The sequence below is a fragment of the Rhinopithecus bieti genome, unplaced genomic scaffold (genome assembly GCF_001698545.2).
Source record: "Rhinopithecus bieti isolate Rb0 unplaced genomic scaffold, ASM169854v2 scaffold_22453, whole genome shotgun sequence".
NCBI lineage: Eukaryota > Metazoa > Chordata > Mammalia > Primates > Cercopithecidae > Rhinopithecus > Rhinopithecus bieti.
The window spans coordinates 122,721-142,433 of NW_016810682.1; the positions used below are offsets into that span (position 1 = coordinate 122,721).

The 19,713-nt window shown below is 50.3% G+C and overlaps 1 protein-coding gene across 2 annotated transcripts in view; it reads left to right on the top strand.

The window, feature by feature from the left end:
• PAX5 (paired box 5) overlaps positions 1-19,713 on the top strand; it is a 201,429-nt gene that overhangs the window by 33,622 nt on the left and 148,094 nt on the right. The gene's annotated exons all lie outside the window — the stretch shown is intronic.

Below are 19,713 nucleotides of genomic sequence, written 5' to 3' on the forward strand. Positions count from 1 at the left end.
TATGCCCCCTGAGGGCAGGGTGTGCTGGACTCCACACCCAAGTCCACTTAGCGGAGAAGCTTTGGACCAGAGAGAGGTGGCTGGGCAAAGCCGTGAGAGGGGCACACGTTGGGTGGGCGGAGGGGTGGGTTCTCTGAAAGGCCCTGCACACCTCTCAGCAGAGAAGGCCTTCAGCCCTGGTGATGGTGTTGCGGGGTGGTGCTGAGGAAATTAATAATCATCTCATCCTTGCCCTTGGGTCTGGAAGGAAGGAGTGCGGGGGTGTTGGGAGGGATTACAAAGATGACAATCTTGCCGGTTGGTTTTTCTCAGGCCCTCCACGGGCTGGGCCATGTGGTGCCTGGGTCCCCAGAGCCAGCCACCTCGGTCCTGGACGCAGGACACCTTAACCGGGGCTCCTTTCCCCTGAATGGGCTGCCAGTACTGGCTGACATTAATGGGTTTGAGAGAAGAAAAGACCCCCTGGGAATCTGTAAAACCTTAGTCAGGGAAAGGAAAAAAAAAAAAAAAAAAACCAGGGCTGTGGTCTAGGGCCTGAGAGCAGCGTGACAGAAATCTTGATTCAATTATTCTGTTCCTCGGCACAATTCCCTTTCTCAGCTCCGTGTAAGGGATGTGTGTTCTCGTGAGCACATGCCTAAGTACTTAAGATCTGTAACTAGAAAATTGAGTCGGCCCAGCCGTGGATTGGCCTGTAGCCTGCGTGTTGCCAGCAGTGCAGAAGCAGAGCCGGTGGCCTCGGTTTGGAACCATGGGGGTGTGTGGGGATGATTCACGGCTTTTGGAACCTGCCTCGCCTCTCTCTTCTGCTCCTGCCGCTCCTGAGCAGATGTCAGAAGTCTTTAACTCAGTAGGCTGCGGTGCTGTGTTGCTGCAGGAGGCAGTGGGCCTGCCATCTCTGTTGGTTTATGAGGTTGATGGTGTCATCTTTTCTCCCATTGTCACCTGGACTCACAGCAGATGTGCCTAAGCTGGGGCCTGTATATATTTGTTCACAGTGGAGGGACAGATTGTGTGAGACTCCCCCGGAGGCTGAGGGATCCAGGCAGAGATTTTTGGGGAAAGAAAAAATATAGTTAGATGTTTATCACCAAACAGACAGGTTCTGGCCTGGAGGCATTATTTTACTTTGTTTTCGGAGTGCTATATTGGCTTGCAGTCTGACCAGCAGTCATGGTTTTGCCCCTCAAGCTCCTTTACAAGGTACAGCATCTTCAGAATGTGGGTGGTGTTGGTCTTGACTACTCTGTACTACTCAGATCATTCCCAGAGGAGGACTGCAGCCCATTTGGGGGTATTGACCTTTAAGAGGGACAGTGACAAATGGGATTGTGTCCTGGATGAAGAGGGATCTGACACAGCATCTGGGAACACCTTGAGGCTCTAGAAATATTTTGGCACTCTCATATGTGCAACTTGGTTCTTTTTAAACTGAGGTGAAATCACCTCTGCATCGGCCACACACTTTAACTTTAAGGCCATGCAATGAGATCTCATTCCTTCCTCTTTCCATGCCTCCAAATACTTGAAGGCAGCAATCCAGTCTCGCTTATTCTGCTTTTCTTTGTGCCAAAATATCCCTAGAGCCTCAAGGTGTTCCCAGATGCTGTATCAGATCCCTCTTCATCCAGGATGCAGAGGTGTTTTCACCTCAGTTTAAAAAGAACCAAGTTGCACATATGAGAGTGGCCTAGGGATAAAAGGAGATGCCTCGGGAGGTAATGAGTGCCCTGTCTCTGGGGATATGTAAGCAGAGACTAAGTGGCCACTTGTCAGGCTGCCATACAGAGTATCAAGAATCAGATGTGGTATTGGATGATCTTTTTTATTTTTTAATTGAAATTTTTTTTCTTAATAAATAGACATGGGGTTTTGCTATGTTGACCGGGCTGGTCTTGAACTCCTGACCGCAAGTGATCTGCCTGCCTAGGCCTCCCAAAGTGTTGGGATTACAGGCATGAGCCACTGTTCCCGGCCTGGGTGATCTTTGAAATCTTTCCAGTTCTGATATATATGGTCGAGTCCTGATCCTCACGAAGACTTGGGGATAGCCCAGTCGGTGGTCTGTGGTAGAAGGGAGAATGACTTGATGGTCCTGGAAGCTTATAGGAGTGGAAAGAGTGGGGGACAAACCAAAGCAACCAGAGCCTCCCCCTCACTCCTGCCCCACACCACTGAGAGTGTGCACGTTTGATCCCAGGGGTGGGCAGCAATGGCCGGGCTCACACCAGGGAAGTGTCTGTCGGAGTATTGCATAAGTGCCCCCTTCTGATCTTTCCTATCCTTTCTCTCTATCTTTCTGGATCCCTGTAGTGGCTCTAGAGGGAGGTAAAGAGTCAGAGACTGTCACTTCCATTTTACTAGGGGAGGTGATGGAGGCTACACAGCCATGTAGCTGGTATGGACTGGGGAGTCGGGAGGAGCTTGAGTGCCCCTAAGGCCTCAGTTCCCTGGTATTTTCCAGCTACCTGTTGCCCCTCAGCCTTTTCAGAGATGCCCTTTGGAGGCGGAGCAGCCTGGGGCTGGGCAGAGCTGGGGGTGCTGTAGGGAAGAGTTTCAGTCAGAAGGGCAGGATTAGCAGGTTGGATGCGGAGACAGAAGTGAGACCTGAAGGCCAGAGGTTGGAGGAGAGCAGAGAACGTAAGAAGCAGCCACTGGGGAAACAGGGACATTTCAGGCACACTGGCCGGCTGGCCCACGGAGGCTGCAAACCATGGATTTGTGGGGTACTGGCCTCCAGAGTGGTACCATCAGCAGCCTGAGAGAAGAATCATGGGGTAAGAGAGGCAATGGTGAGCTAAGAGGAAGACAGCTGAGGGTCCTTGCCCATTTTTCAGATGAGGTGACTGAGTCTTTGCAAGGTGGAGTTGCTTACTCTGCTGCCTGGTTCACAGTCATCCCTAGCTTAGACTTGAGTTTTGCCCTGAAGGCATTTCCTGGGGCCACCTTCCTGCCCAGATCTCAGCAGAGGTGAACGGGTGATAGGATCCAAACACAGAGGGTGAGCTGGTGATCATGACTGACAAGCTCAAATTCCTCTGATGAGTAGGGCAGCGGGTGAGGTGACACCAGGGGAAAGAATAAGGCAGGGAAGGCCAGTTTTGACCAAAAGGATCTGGGGGGCTCCTCATAGGAGGGGGCATTTGAGAGCTGGGTAGAGGGAGGAGAGGGCATTCCAATCAAAAGCAAGAGAGATTGTGCCAAGTCTGGGACTCTGGTGAGCACGTGCAGGGAGAGGACCAGCACGGCAGGATTTGGAAAGGGAGAGAGGTAGAGAGAGGTGGGTGGCTTAAACGTGGTCAGAGGTTTCGAAACATTTAGTCTAGAAGCATTTAGGGAGATAGTTTTGAGCTATGCGTCTTAGATACTCAAGAAACATTTACTCTGCTGAGTGTTTCAGATAAAAAGGTAGCGTGAAAGTGACTAGACCCGCACTATCCAACAGAAGGAGAATGCAAGCCACATGTGTAATTTTAAATGATGTAGTAACTACATTAAAAAGAATAAAAAGAAACAAGTGGAATTAATTTTAATAATATATTTTATTTAATCCAGTACACCCCAAATACCATTTCAACATGTCATCAATATAAAAAATTTGATGCTATATTTTCTCTTATTTTGCTGCCAAGTTTTGAAATCTGGTGTGTATTTTACACATGTAGTACATCTCAGTTTGGATGCTAAACGTTTGACAGTTAAAGTTAGATGTAGTCCTACCAAAACAATAAAGCTGTGTTTAGTGGGAAAAATACTCTATACTGCTTCTACTTTAAAATTAAAATTAAAATCAAATCAAATAAAAAATTCAGTTCCTCGACTGTACTGGCTACATTTCAAGTGCGCAGTTGCTACATAGGACTAGTGGCTGCTGTGTTGGACAACATAGCTCTAATACAAGTGCTTGGCACATAGTAGGTGCTCAGTAAGTGCTCCTTGGTAGAGTGGATCAGTCACATTCCTTTAGAGAGTTCACAATTAGCAAAGAGGGTAAGTGGAGGGACCGCTAGTTTCCTCAGTCAAGGATGCTTTTGTTTGGTATTTTCAGCTTCCATAGAAAGCTCTGAGTAGAGCTCTGGAGCAAAGACACACAAACTAGAATATTGTTAGGTTGGTGGATTGGCAAAGGCCCTTTCAGTATAGAGATTCTAGAGTTCTTCCTAGGATGTCTGCCTCCAAGACCAGACTCGGGGATACGGCCACTATGTCCAAGTCTCAGTTGAACTGTTCTGCAGCAACAGGTAAGATCTCTGTGTCCTCTGGAGGAAGAGCTGGGGCTGGTTAAAGGAAGCTGCAGGAGGCAGATTATGGCTGAATGCAACATACAGCTTTCAGAAGCAGCCAGGCTGGGCCAAGAATGGAAGCTTTATCTTAGAAAGATAGTGAGCTCTCCATCATCAGAGGTGTGAGCAGGGGCTGGACAAATGAGGAGCAGAAGAGTCAAGGAGGACATTCTGGTTCAGCTTCTGTGACTTTTGAGGCAGACCTGTTCCAACCTGGGTGGCCAGTGCTTCTGTGCCAGTACTGTGTCTGCGAGTGCATCTACCCACTTATCTTTCCCTTCTGCTGCCTGACCCTGAGGCTGCCACTCATGTGGACTTGACAGGGCAGGGGCCACAAATCATTTCTATTCCCAGCTCAGCCTCTCGGCATAGCCCCGGTTCACAGGGATGCCCGGGAGGCCTGTAGGATGGCTCCGAGGGTCAGGCTGGGGTGCCGCCCAGTTATGAGATGTCGCTTTGTCTCTTGGTTGGTCTGAACTGAGAGCTTTCGTGGAGGAAACTGTGACACGGCTCAGGAATCCTGCTGGGTGAGGGGAGTGGAGGCTGAGTCGGCATCTCCCTCTCCGGAAGGCCCAGAGGAGGTGGTGGCAGGGAGAGACTTGGCAAAGCAGGCAGGATTGTGAATAGCGGCCATGGGTGAAAGGGCAGCCTCAGACCCTCGGTTCCTTCCTGGGCCTTTGATCTCTGGTGAGACCTCCTTCCGCCGCTCTCCCTGCTTAGGTCCCCTCCCTGTCCCCCTCACAATAACCCACAGGGCCCTGAGTCTGAAAGGCCCTGAACACACTGAGGTCAGCGGAGTGCAAATCCCTTTCACCAGTTCAGAAAGCTGACCCGTCCAGCCAGTGTGGACTGTGGGGGCCAGAGGTTTCTTTTTGGGCAGTAGGTGTACATTGCAAGGGAGTTTCCAGCCTTCTGAGGAGGGCACAAGAAGGGCAGCAAGAGTCCAGAGATGGCCTGTCCTTTCCAGAAGATGCCAAGTCTGATGAGACTCTCATGGGAAGTTTGTTGGAGGGCATTTAGCCAGGTGCTCCCATTATGACTTCCTTTTTGGGGATGCCTGTTTCCTCTCTGTTTTTGTGTCTCTCCCCATGTCTTTGGGGGTGCATCTCATTCTGTATTATTTGGCTTTGTTTATTTCCTGTTTATTGAACCTTCCTCTGTGTCTGTTTCTGTCTACTGGTCTAGCTCTCACTAGCTTTCCTTTTCGTACATATTCTCTCTCACACACACACACACTCTCTCCTACTCTCTCTCTCCCTCTCCTTTTCTCTCTCACACTCATTCACTCGTTCAATTTCCTTTCTGTCTTCTTGTATTCTCTCTTGCTATCTCTCTCTCTCCCCAAATCCCCTCTTCCCCTATCTCTTTCAGGCTGAATGCCCCCTCAGCCCTGCCTAGCAGACCTCCACGGGAGCTATGGCCAGAGGGAAAGGGTTTCAGAAGCTCACAGACCGTGCTGGGCCCCTGGGCCCTCTGACACTGGCAGGCCCTAGTCTTTTCTCTCCTAGGACCCTTTACCTTCCCTGGATGCATAGATGCTGTGTGCCGCTCCCGGGATCAGGACAGAAAATGGAAGCAGGAAGTGGGGAGAGCCCTCTCAGAGCTCCCAGAAGGGATGGGTGTGTGGAAAAGCTCAGGATTCCCGAGTCAGGAGTAATAGGCAGCCCCTGTGGGATTGAGAGTTCACAGATCTCTGATCCCTGGAGAGACCCAAATAAGGTGTTGAGTCAAGGGCACAGGCTCATGGGCAGGGATGAAATGGTTTGAGGACTTCTTGTAGCAAGTTACTTAATCTCTCTGCGCCTCCATTTTGTTATCTGGTGAACAGAGTTGATGCAAGCCTTGTGGGTTACTGTGAGAATAAAATGAAGTGAAGTGACAGCTGCCAAGGGCGTGGCCCCAGGGCCTGGCTATAGTCATTGGCCACTGAGAGGCCTGTGTTTGAGGACATGAGGCCCGTCATGGCAGAGGACAGCAGACTTCAGCCACGGTCCTGTTGGCAGCTGGAACTGGCTGGTTCGCCTACCACCACCTTCCTGTTTGGAGCCGTGGAGCCATGGGGCGATTCCATGGTACTGAAGAAGCCGATTGCCTGCAGCCAGGAGCCCGGGGCATCCAGGCTGAACAACAGTGCCCCCAGGTGTCGGCTACAGAACGAAGGGCCACTCACTTTCCTCCTCCTTTGCCTTCAGGACGCTGAGTCTCCCCGCCTGCTTCATGACAGAAGAAAAGGGTCAGGCCCCAGTTTTCCCTGAAGAGAGGCACAGGGAGCACAGAGGGGTGGAGGCCCCCAGGGTGGGGGCAGAGGGCAGCACTCTGGGCCTGAGAGGGCTAGGCCTCTGAGGGGTTTTTGGGGCCACCAGCCTGGACCTCGAGACTCCCCCATGGGAGCTGAAAGGGCCTTGGAGAGCACCTGAGACGCCCCACTCCGTCATTCACATGGGAAAACAGGCTCAGAGAAGAGAGGCGGTCTGCCCAGATCACATAGTAAAACCCAGAAAACCTAGAGGGAGAGGATGGCTCCATGGAAAATCCTTGGCATCCCTTGCCTTTCGATGTGACAAATTCAGTTATGCTCTCCCTCCTTTCCTCCCTTCTCACAGGGCGGACCGCCGTCCCCACTGTTGACAGCCGGCCCCATCAGTCTTCTCTCCCCACGGGGTACTGCCCACACGTCCCCCTGCACTGACCTCAGTTCTTGAGAGAACCCCTGCCCTTCCCTCGCGGGCCTCCTTTTCCCCCTGCTCATTCCTCCTGTGCCTCCAGTCCCTGTGTGTTGGCTCAGCTTCCTGTCTCCAGGCCATTGCCCACTCAGGGCCTGCCATCTGGAATGCTGTCCTTGAGCCTGGACCTGGCCTGGCTCTCCGGAACCAGCCCACTCCCCTGTGGGGATTTCCAGTGTTGGGTCATTGGTCCTTCACAGCTGGCTGAGACCCAAGGATTCTTTAGGGTCCAGTGTGGAGTATGGGTGACCAGGCAGGCTCTCCATCTCCTTTTCCCAGAGTGGCTTTGGGGGCGGGAAGGAGGTTACCACAATTTTGTCTTGGCCTCTGCTGGGGCTTTCCAAGGACAGGTCCCCTCCCTGGCCCTCTGTGAGCTGTCCCCTGGATGTCCCCTCATGTAGAGGGGTGGGTTGTTTCCTGAGTTCTCTTTTTGTCCAGGCAGGAGTCAGTACCAAGGTTCTGCTGTGGTCATGGTGGGGGCATCACGTAGAACCCAGGGGGAAATTGGCAGCCTGGCAGCCGTGCTTTCCTTGGCTTGCCCTGTATGGATGATGATTTTGAATCAGTTACCAACATTGCAAAATCAGGAAATTTCATGTATGGATGGATGCCTGGCTTCTTTTGGGAAGAAAAATCAGATCTGGCAACCCTGGGGCAGCTGGCAGCCTGACAGCCCACAAGGCAACAGTCATCTGGGGCTGCTGGGCCTGAGTTCTCACGCGCTCCCCACTCAACTTGCTCTCGGCACTTGTGCTCTGTTTTTCTCGGCCGGAAGGTCTTTGAGCTTCTGGAGTCTTAGCATGAACTCTGAAGAAACCAGTTTGGCTCAGTCTGCCTGTGGCAGCTAAAGCTAACAGGAGGCAGGTCCTGGAACTGGCTGGTGGGGCCAAGTGCGTGTGTGTGTATTTGTGTGGTCAGGGAAGTGGGTAGTCAGGCTTACAGGCCAGAGGTGGGTAGGGTAGCGGAGGCAAGAATTTAGGGCGGGGGCCAAGCAGCCACACTCCTTGGCAGGTCATGTACTCTATACCCTGTAGGTAGGGTAGTCCAGGCACAGAGGGCGCAGGCTTGGCCCAAGGGTATGCAGGGGGCAGTTAGTGGCAGAGATGGTGAGGACCTGGTTTCCATCTCCCTGCCTGGCTGGCCACTCTCCCCTGTGATCTCTGTCCTGATCTTATAGCCATGGGCACCTCAGTTGAGACTCAGATAGACAACTGCTGGAGGCCTCTGTGGTAACACAGGGCATCTGAGGCCAGGTGGCCAATTGGAGGGGCTCCTGGGGCCTTTCTCTAGTGCCCAGGGCCTGTCCCACGGGTGGGGGCTCAGGTTTCGGTTCCTCCTCACTCCTGGGTCCCCAAGTTTCACTTTGATTCAGTGAGCGAGAGTCCCCGTGAGAGCCAACGCCACTGAACCCCCACCCTCTCTGTTTGCACACCTGGTTTGCCCCAGCCCCTCCCCTCCTCTCACCCCAGTTCCTTTTCCCATGGGGCGGTGTACGGGTGTTCAGGAGAGTCCTGGGGGTTTGGGAGAGGGTAGGGTGCTGCCATGTTGGGATCTCAGTTCAGGGAGTCAGTTTGAGGCCAACCAGTACAAGACTGGTGGGGCCGATGGAGGAGGAGGATACAGTCTCATCTGCTGTGAGCAGTCCCCTGCCAAGACGGTCTGAAACTTGAGGTGAAATGGCCTTGGCTTTCTCCGCCCTGCATGCCCTGCTGCCCCATGGGGAAGAGAATCCCACAGTCCTTTCTCTCTGGCTTGGGAATATGGTTTAATCCCTGGCCACACAGTCTGTGGTTCAGAGACTTTACAAGGCTTCAAACCCCTTACCCTGCTGTTTCCCTTCTTCCTGTCCCTTTCTCTGTCTCGGTGTCAGTTTTTCCATCTAAAATGGAGATCAAGGAATTGCTGAGGTTTTTTCTGGCACCAAAATTCTGAGTTTCTCCTGGTTCCATCTCAAGTCCTCTTGGCATTATTTTAGAGCAGCAGTTCTCAAATGTTTGGTCCTGGGTCCCTTTAAACTCTTAAAAATTATCGAGGACTTCAAGGAGCTTTAGTTTATGAGGGTTAATTAAAATGGATGAAAGTTTAAAATATTTATTCATTAAAAATAACAGTAACAAACAAGTAACATAAAAAATATTTTTGAAATAAGAAAGAACCAAATCTTCCAAACCCCAAATTTCGTATGAATGCATTGGCTTACAGTTCTGCAGGTCTCTTCAGCGTCTGACTTAATAGAAAACAGCTGGACTCTCATAGCTGCTTCTGTATTTGCTCTGTTGTGATGGAACACATCTTACAGCTTCTGAAAACCTCCACCGTAGACTCATGAGAGAATGAGAGTGAAGAAGGCAAATCACACCTTGGCATTAATATGAAAATAACAGGTGCAGCAAACCACTATGGCACATGTATACCTATGTAACAAACCTGCACATTCTGCACATGTATCCCAGAATTTAAAATAAAATAAAAAAATTACAATAACTTTGCCCTCACAGATCACCTGAAAGCATCTTGGAGACCCCTTCTTCCAACCCTGGCAGGGCTCCCTGGACTACACTTTGAAAATTTCTACTTCAGGCTGCTGCAGTCTGAACTTGCCTACTTATCACTCATATAGATAAGGAGAACAGTTAAGAGGTTTCAGTTAAAAGAAAGGTGTCATCAGTCGTTTCTCCCATTCTTAGCTCCTGAAGACAGTAGGAGCCATGGCAGGTCTTTGAGCTGAGGAGGGAGTGACAAGACACACTGGGCTTTGGAAATCCTCCACTAGCCAATTGGGATATGTAGTGCTTCTTGCTTCTATCCCAGGTTGAGCTCCCACAGAAAGACATAGCTACCGAGCCTTCTCCCCTTCCCAGCAGACTGTCGATAGGGCTTGAGGTCTAATTTCCCTCCAGAAGGCTTCCTTCTGTGCCAGCAGCAGCCAGCTTCTGCCACCCAAGAGCCTGGTGAGTGGATGTTTCAGAACCCTGCCTCGTCTCCCCATCTAGCTTAGCTCTGTACTGGCCTGCAGCCTCCTGGAGACCCCATCTAGGGCATATTTTTGATGGGAAAAAAACCTAGCAATGCTATTGATTGGGAATGAAACAAAATAAAATAAGGAAGTGATTTTGGTATTTATCTTGACTCCTGGCATTTGAGGAAGAGCAGGTGTAAAAGATGGTTGAGCAAGGGGAGATTTTTGTTCTGATTCCATAGGGGTTTCTGGGTGTTTCTCGAATGTTTCTGGGTGACTCGTGTGTGTGTGTGGGAGGGGAGGGTTGGGGGGTGGGGGCGAGGTGTGTGTGTGCCTGCATGTGTTTAAATTTCACTTTGAAATTTCCGGTTTTCATTTTTATTAGTACAAATTAACATTTGTATTAGTCCTTCCTTGGGGCATTTTATCCCAGTGATAGAGTAAAATGGGTGAGAGGGAGAACAAGAGAATGTCTTAAGGTAATTTGAGAAAAATTGAGAGAGGAAGAAGGATAAAAGATGTGAGAGAAGGTATGTGTGAGAAACAAATTGCTTGTAGCAACATTAACTGATCTATGAGAGGAAATAGGCAGAGAGAAAGGCATAGCCTCTTGAGGGACTGAACAGTGGAGGATGAAAGTGAGGAGGGGGTCAGACACTTCCCAGCACCAGCCACCAGGTGGCAACATCGACCCAGGACAGCTTAGTTGCTGTCCAGGATTAGGGACAAGAGGGGTAGAGTAGCAGGGCAGTGTGTGCCGGCCATTCGTGAGCTTAGTATGCTTGTAACTGGGTTGGAGGTGGCAGTGCCCAGGTGGGCTGACCATTCGCTGAAGTGTCACTTCTTTGGCAGCATTTGGTCAGGGAGGGGGAGGCTGGACCATTGCTACTGGAGATTAATCTGGTCCTTTCTCACCTCCATGGTCCAAATGTCTTGATATAAACCTTTCTGGGAGTGAAGTCCTTGGTTCTACTCTAAGCCTTTATTTGCTGTGTGATCTTGGCCAAGTCACTTCTCTCTGAGCCTTGTTTTCCTCATATTAAAATGTGGAAATTGGAGCAGATGATTTTTGAGGGTCTTTTGGGTTCTGACACTCTGTGGTGTACCAGAGAGCACTAGAGCTGGAGTTAGATTCTAGATCTTTCTCTGTCAGCCACGTGACCTTTGGCAGGTCACTTCTCACATCTGTGGAGATTATAGTCACATATCCCTCATAGACTTATATAAAATAGAAGATGGAAAATGCTTTTGAAATCTTTTGGTGCTTTAGGAAAAGGAGAGTGTTGTGATTTTATAATTTTTGCTGGAATTTTTTTTTTTTTTTTTGAGACAAGGTCTGGCTCTGCTGCCCGTGCAACCTCTGCCTCCAGGCTCAAGCCATCCTCCCAGCTCAGCCTCAGAGTAGCTGGGACTACAGGCACGAACCACCATGCCTGGTTAATTTTTGTATTTTTTGTAGAGATGATGTTTCACCATGTTGTCCAGGCTGGTCTCAAACCCATGAGCTCAAGCAATCCACCTGTCTTGGCTTCCCAAAGTGCTGGGATTACAGGCGTGAGCCACTGCACCCAGCCTTCTCTGGAATTTAAATTAGCCAGAAGCAGGGGCTCCACCACCTTCACTGCTTAGAAAGTTTGTGCCTCTACATGTGACCACAGAAAAAGGCCTGCCTTATGGCAAGTGTTTGCTCAAGGTCACTACATCTCTGTGCTAAATATCCATTGAATCTGCTCATTTCTCTCCATCCCCATTGCTACTGCCTTGGTCCAAGCACTCTCTCTCTTCTGTCATTTGGACTATTGCTGTAGCCTGCTGGCTGGTCCCCATCTCCAATGTCATTGACTTGTCCAAATAATAGTCTGCCCTCCACATAGCAGCTGAAATAAAGTTCTGATCAATGACTTGCCTGAAGGGTTTTAACCTTCAAATCTGCCCATTGTTCTCAAAAGCCATGCAAACTTCTTAACAAGGCTGCCAGGCCCTCTCCACTCTCCTCTTTTCACAACTGCTCTAGTCATACCAAACCTCTTTCCATTCCTTAAACACCAATGCTGTGTCCTGTTTGCAACCTAGGAGTCAGACAACCAGGGTTCTAGTGCTGACTCAATAATGACTACTCCTGGGACCTTGGACTAATCTCTGAGCCTCAGTTTCCCAATTGTGCTTGTGATTGGACTGTTATATGAATTGAATGAGATAATGCATGTGAAGTGCTCGGGATGACCCCACATATAATAAGTGCTCAGTAAAGAGTGCCTTTTATTATTCTCTTCCCACTGCTTGAAAAACTGTCTTCCTCTCTCACCCTACCATTTACCTGGCTGATATCCCAAACTTCAGGATCTAGCTTGTGTCACTTCCTAAGTGAGGACTTCTTAGATGCTCCCCTCCAACCTAACTCCCCACCAGCACACAGAACCTGCCTGTTCATCAAAATATCACATTTGTCACTTGCCTGTTTTCCGAGCAAGACTGTGAGCTCCATGAAGGCAGGAACTGTGTCTGGAGCAGTCACCAATGTCACCTTAGTGCCCAGCACAGGGCCTGGTTCACAACAGCAAATATGTACTGAATGGGGGCCATGGATGTCACAGAAGCCATGGGCTCATCTGGGGAATGAGTGGAGGCTGCTGAGCAGAACACAGGGCCTTGCACATCAAATATCCCCCAAGTCCTGCCTGACCCCAGAGTCTCCATCCTCCAGGATCTTGTGACAGCCATTCTAGATGGGGAGGGAGCTCTCTCATGATCTAAATACACACATGCACACATACGGATGCTGGTGCCTGTGGTCCTCTTTCTGCCTGCCATACCTATGCATGTGCTCCAGATGTGTATAGATCACAGCCCCAAAGAGGAACTGCAATATGGGATAATTATATTGGCTAATATTTACTGAGTGCTGACTATGTAGATTTTTAATTATTAACTCACATAATACTCACAACCACTGTACCAGGTGGATACTCTTATTATCCCCATTTTATAGAGATACAGAGAGAGTGAGACAATTTCCCAAGGTCACAAAGCTCAACAGTGGCAGTGTTGGGACTAGCACCTGGGTACTTACTGGCCATCCCAGTCTGCCTCTCACAGAGGGTATCACGACAGGATGACATCAGTACGAGGCTGTGTCCTCCAGAGGAATGTCCTCAGCTCTCTCCAACATGGGGCTCTGATTCTACTTTTTCGCAATTCTGCCTGTCCCCCCATCAACCTGTCTGGCTGAGCTCAGGGGGACCTTGGCTCAGAGTCTGTTGCATCACTCAGGGGTACGCCATTCCCGAAGCTTTCCTAACACTGTTGTGCACACTTCCCTGTCACACCTGCAAGTTGGTCACCTTCAAGTGCAGTTGGCTGGTCACATGTGGGTTTTAAGCCACAGCAGGTGGCGCAGTGGGTAGACTGGGGTTTAAGCCCCACCTTTCCTTTTACTAGCAGTGTGAGCTTTGACAGCAAAGGGCTTTAGCTTCTTTGGGCTTTGATTTCCTCACCTGTCGAAGGGGGATGGTAATTCCTGCCTTTTCTGGTAATTAGAAAATGTTGCCTATAATATTTTGATTAGCAATGACACATGACAAGTTTCAAAAATATTATCTATTATTTTATTTTTTCTATTATCAGAGCAAAGTATTTTACTCTGAATCTAGATTCCTCAAAAGATCTTGTTGAGAATGTTCTAAATTCCCAGATCTTTTGTTTTCTCTCTCTCTTTTTTTTTTTTTTTTTGAGACAGGTTCTCACTCTGTTGCCCAGGCTGGAGTGTGGTGGTGTGAACACAGCTTACTGCAGCCTTGGCCTCGTGGGCTCAAGTGATCCTTGCACTTCAGCCTCCTGTGTAGCTGGGACTGCAGGCATGCACCACCACACCCGGCTATGTTTTAAAAATCTTTTTGTCAAGACAAGATCTAGCTTTGTTGCCTAGGCTGATCTTGAACTCTTGGGCTCAAGCGATCCTCCTGCCTCAGCCTCTCAAAATGCCGGGATTACAGGCTTTCTCTCTTTTTTAATGGTCATTTTATTTATATTGCTAAGTTTCATGATAGGATTGTTCAGTTTAGGGTCAGAAGAAAAGGAAAGAAATACCAACTGGAATTCATGCTGGCAGAATTTCAGCTCCATGTTTCAGAAACACACATAATTCAAGTTGTAGCTGAGGGCAGCTGTCAGAAGTAAGGTGAGCCTGACACAACACGGGAGAAGCCGGGGTTTCTCATCCTGACTCAGCCGTGGCCTTGCGGTGTGGTCTGAGTCGGGTTCTGCCCTTCCGGAGCCTAGGATAGGATGCACTGAGCATGGACAACCCTTCCAGCTCCTGATCCTTTCTCCTCCCCCGCTCCCTGCCGCTCCCCCCCTCCTTCTTCATCTTCTCGCTGTTCGTTTCCTTTCTGTCTCAGACACAAACGCCATCCAGCACTTCTGAATAGTACTTTTGTTCCGTGAACATCTCTTTTCTGAAAAGGACGATTGGTCAGGTTTGTATCTTTTAACTGCTGGCACATTTTATCAGTTAAGAACCTGCGTACCTCCCTCTCAGGAGACCACCTTAAGGAGGCAGGCAGGCAGGCAGGAAGAGAGGCAGAGACAATGGGTGAAAAACAACTGTTTGGGGGCCTAATTTATGGTCTCTCCAGCAAATGCCTTCTTTCAGGGGAGCCCCCTTTCCTGCTTTTCCCCATGGCCCCAAGCATCTTCCAGCAGACTCCAGAGTATGACTCCTTCCTAGCTCCCCAAAGAATGGGGAGAGGGACTGAGCAGAGCCTGTGCCTGAGCCATCTCATTCAAGGCCTTCAAGGGCCTCCTGGCTTGGCACTCCCTTGCTGGTGATCTTGAACCACCCATGCTGGGCCTCGATTTTCCTACTGGCAACAGAGAGAGCAGGACGCCTTCTTCAAATTCTTGTGGAAATTCAGCGAGAAGCAGTGCATGAGAAAGTGCTTGGTAAGCTGTAAAGCTCTATTGCCTATGAGAGTATCATTGTAGTTCATCTCACATACCCACTCTGTGGCAAGGGACACATTTCTGAACATCTCCAAGGGTCAGTTTCCCCATCTGTAAAATGGGGACTATATACTTAGGTCATACAATTACTGTGAGAATTTCGTAACAGAGGTAAAACACCTGGTACAGTTCTTGGCAGTGGGAGGTGCCCAGGTCCAGGTCCGTTTCCCTTTCTTATTCCTTCACAGCGCCTTTCCCTGAGTACAGCATATAGCCATGCAGCCCCAGGCGTCTGAAACCCAACTGGCCACTCTGTGGCCTGCACCCCACTTCGCTTCTCTGTAGAAGAGGGATAGTTAACAGTATCTGCTTCCGAGGGTTGTGGGGGAAGATTAGACCATGCTCATCCGTGGCTCGGCACAGAGTCAACACCAGGTGGACGTTGGTGATGCTGCCAGGCCTTCCTCCCTCTGGACACCCAGGCACTGGGCGTGGGCTGGATGGGACCCCGGCCACCATCTCCTTCGAGCCTATTCGTGGCCGGTGAAGAAAGCCAGGCATGAGAGGAGCGGGAAGCGAGTCGCTCAAGGTCGCACGAGTCATATCCCAAGATCTTTGGGGGATATCCAGTGATCCGCGGTGCCACCGTGCGAATACAGCTCGGCAGAGAGGCTGAGGTCCCTGCGGGGAGGCCGGTCCCTTCCTCCTCGGCCCCGCGGTCCGAGAGCCCCGTGGGCCTCTCTCCCGCCCACCGGCCGGGGGTCCTCGGGGCTCGGGCTCCGACGGAGGAGCCCCCAGGGCCGGGGGGCGGAGGGCAGACGCCTTCCAGGATGGCACCTGATTTCCTGCGCGACGTGGAAAGAGAAATGAATTCAGCTGCTGCAGAACGTGGCGCAAAGAGAAGGCAGCGCGCGGCGCCCCCGGGAAGGAGGCCGCCCGCTCGCGCCGGCCTCCGCCAAGCATTTGCAATTTAATTGACATTGGCGGCAGGAAGCCAATCAGTCTAAGTCAATTGACGTTCCGAGATAATAAAACTAATCCGGCCGGCCGGCACGCTGGCCCCCCGCCGGCCGCGGCCGCGGCGGGGCCCGGGCGCAGCGTGGAGGCGGCGGCGCGCCCTGCAGCGTTCCCAGGCCGCTGGCGCGTGCGCTCGGCCCGCTGATTGCCGCGCGGCCCGCGGCAGCCGGGAGAGGCCGGTAATGAATGACTTTATTTGCCGGGGCCCCGCTGAGAACAATTGAGTTTGTTAGGGTAACAACGGATGCCAGCTTCCCGGGGCCCCGGGGGGCGCGGGCGCGGCGGCAGCCGGGAGCTGGGCAGCGGAGCAGATGATGCTCGCCGGGGCGAGGGCGCCGGGCGGGGGCCGGGCGGAGCTGGCGTCGGGACCCGGCCTGGAGGGGCGAGGCCAGTTCGAATGGGGGACGCGCAGCGTGGAACCGGGATTGGAGTTCTTGATCATTCCTTGATGTTGGACAGGCCGGTCCTCCTGGGTGCGACTGCCACCCTTTCTTCCCTCTGTCCCCGAGCCTGAGTGGGTTCTGATCTTGCTGGATGATGCCCTGACATAAACTTTTTGTCTCTTGCACCGGTGGAAAATTAGAAAAGGCAAAACACAAAGGCATCTCTTTTCCAGTGACCTGCAGTGGCTTGGGAAGTTCGGGACTGGATTTTGACCCTGCCACGTGCTCTTTGCGCCCTGGAGAGAAGGCCTTCTTCCATCTCTGTCCCCTGTGTGTATCCCCATGCTCTGTGGCCAGGCGCCCGCCTCAGAAAACTCTTCTTGCCCCACACAGAAGGCTGCCACATGGAGATGGCTGGCTCTGAGGCCCCACAGCCTTCTCCTGCCTCCCGCTTCCGCCCTTGAGTTCCAAGGGCAGAAATCGTCTCCTATTCATCCCAGACGCCCTCAGTGCCCAGCATAGGGCCTGGCACACACATGAAAGTAGTAACTGAGGGAATGGACTTCTCTCTTCTTTGCAGAATCTCTCGCTTTCCCTCTGGTTACAGAGGCCGGAGTTCCCTTTTCCAGTTCTGTTTTCAGGCATGCTGGCATTCCCTCACTCACTCACTCACCAAACAACTGAAAACCAACCTTTCATCCAAACAGGCCCTGGTCAGGGAGAGATCATGTAACCCGTGTGATGAGTGTGTGGCAGGCACCCGCTATGTGCTCAGAGTTGGCAAAGGTATAATAAGTGCTTGCTGAGGGCTTTTCCCTTTGTCATGGCACTCAGCGATCCCTGGTACCACCCTGTGACAATCATCACCCCACCCCCTATTTGCAGATGGACAAACTGATGCCCAGCGTGTTTGAGAGGCATCATGATACAGTGGAATGGGTCTAGGCTGGGAATCTAACATAGTTTGCTGTGTGAGCTTTGTCCATTTTCTTCCCCTCTCTGAGTCTCAGTATCCTTATCTATAAAATGGGGGAGTTGGAGATGATGGCCTCTGAGGACCAGTTGAGTGTGAGTTGTCTACAAGGAAGAGGGACCCAGGTCCCTGCTCCCAGCCCAGCTCTCTTTGGCCTTAAAGTGTGACCACTGGGAAAAAAATTGCCCTCCACCCTCAGCTGTACAAGGCTGATTGGTGAGAGCGAAGCACTCACTGTGTGATAGGCGAGTGTGGTGAGTGTGTACATACTAATACTGTTTTCCTTTGGCTGTTGGAAAAAATGAGGCCGGGTGCAGTGGCTCACGCCTGTAATCCCAGCACTTTGGGAGGCTGAGGTGGACAGATCACCTGAGGTCAGGAGTTCGGGAACAGCCTGGCCAACATGGTGAAACCCAGTCTCTACTAAAAATACAAAAGATTACCCTGGCATGGTGGTGTGCACCTACAATCCCAGCTACTCAGGAGGCTGAGGCAGGAGAGTCGCTTGAACCTGGGAAGCGGAGGTTGCAGTGAGCCAAGATTGTGCCACGGCACTCCAACCTGGGTGACAAGAGCAAAACTCCATTAAAAAAAAAAAAAGAGAGAGAGAGAGAGAGGTTCAATAACCAGTCCAGGGCCACAGAGCCAGTAAGTCACAAGGCTGGGATTCAAACTCACGCACTCTGTTTTCAGAGCCTGTGCATATAACCACTCTACTAGTTGGCAGAGGCAGCATATAACCCCCGTAACACCCCTCCCTTGCCCTACACGTCACCCCAGTCTTAGTCCCACCTGCCTTGCTCTTGGAGCTCCAGTGCGCATTCTGCATGTTTTCAGGGCAGCAGCAGCATTGATTTTTCAAGGTGATTTTTCTCTCCCTGGCCTTTCCCTCTTGACCTAGGTACAGACAGCTGAGAGAAGGCTCCAGCAGGGAAGAGAAGCTGCTGTAGGAACCTGGGACTCTTCTTGGCTCAGTCCTAGCTGGAATCTTGTATTTGGGAAATGGTTTTCTAAAAAGGGCAGAGGGAATCCAGGTCCTGTCTTTTAGGAACAAGTTTTGCTATTCATGATCAAGGAAGTACATTTATTTCACAGTTGTTTTTGGTATCTGTCTTTCTGTCCCTCAAGAGGGGTCTGGAGAACTCTTTCTCTCTAGAGATATCCCCTTTTTAGCAAGACAAATTAGGAAGATAGTCCCTAATATGAGATAATCTCGAAGGGTGGAACTGGAGGCGCCTTGGGATCATATATAGTGATTTTAAATCGTGTAACCCCAGCTGGGCGAGGTGGTTCATGCCTGTAATCCTAGCACTTTGGGAGGCTGAGAGGGGCAGATCCCTTGAGCTGAGGAGTTCAAGACCAACCTGGACGACATGGTGAAATCCCATCTCTACAAAAAATACAAAAAATTAGCTGAATGTGGTGGAAAAAAATCATATCAACCCAATGTTTCCTCTTTAAAACAAATATTTTGTAGTGCTTCCTTTGCTGTCCTAAAATGAAATTTAGAGGAAATCCACACATACACATAATTTAAAAAATAGATTTAATGCCCCAATTGTAACAGAAAGGGGAAAGAAAAGTAAAATCATAATAAAATGATATATTTTCATTATGTAAATGCTCAGACATGACTACACCAGAAGACATAATAAAGTAGTTAGTTGCTTGCACTTAGGCGTAGAATCTCCATGAATGCAGCAGCTACAAATGTGGACAGCTGTGTTTTTTGGCAACATAAATATCTCTGGCGGTGTTGCCATCAGCAAACTGATTTTCTGAAATTATGAACATGTTCTGATAAAATTCCAACCAAAGCAAAGCATAATCTTCCCTCAATGTATATGGTGGTTGTATCCTTGAAAAAGTGAGTGTAAATGAAAACACCAAGTCTCTGTGTATATCAGTAACACAGAGTTACGTTCATGACTCACATATTTATAAAGAGTTTTCACCAACTTTAGTGTGTGAGGGATCATTCCATAGATGTGTGAGATGCAGGCCAAGTATTTACTGTGCTGGACTGTGCTGGGTAGCATCCCTGGCCCCATCCATTAAATGCCATAACTTCTCCTCCATAACAATATTAGTAATAATTCATAGATTTTCCAAATCTCCTCTGATCTGATCACGCTTATGGACAACCACTGGAATGAATGGGTTTCTCTCTAGGGTGTCTTTCTTTTGGGAAGTTCTGTGGAGTCTGTTAAAAAGCAAAATCTGCATGTATTGTGCACTCATTGTGTGCAAGACCTGACCCAGAGACACAGAAGCATAGCCTGATTTAGATTTGGAGCTGTGAAAGCTATGTGACCCCACTTCATGGGTGCCAAGCTCCCAGGGGCCTCAGTCAGTGAGCATAGCCCCACCTACATCTTATCCTTGTCTGGGATGCACCTTGCCTCCTCCTTCGTGCCTCCAAATCCGAATCTTG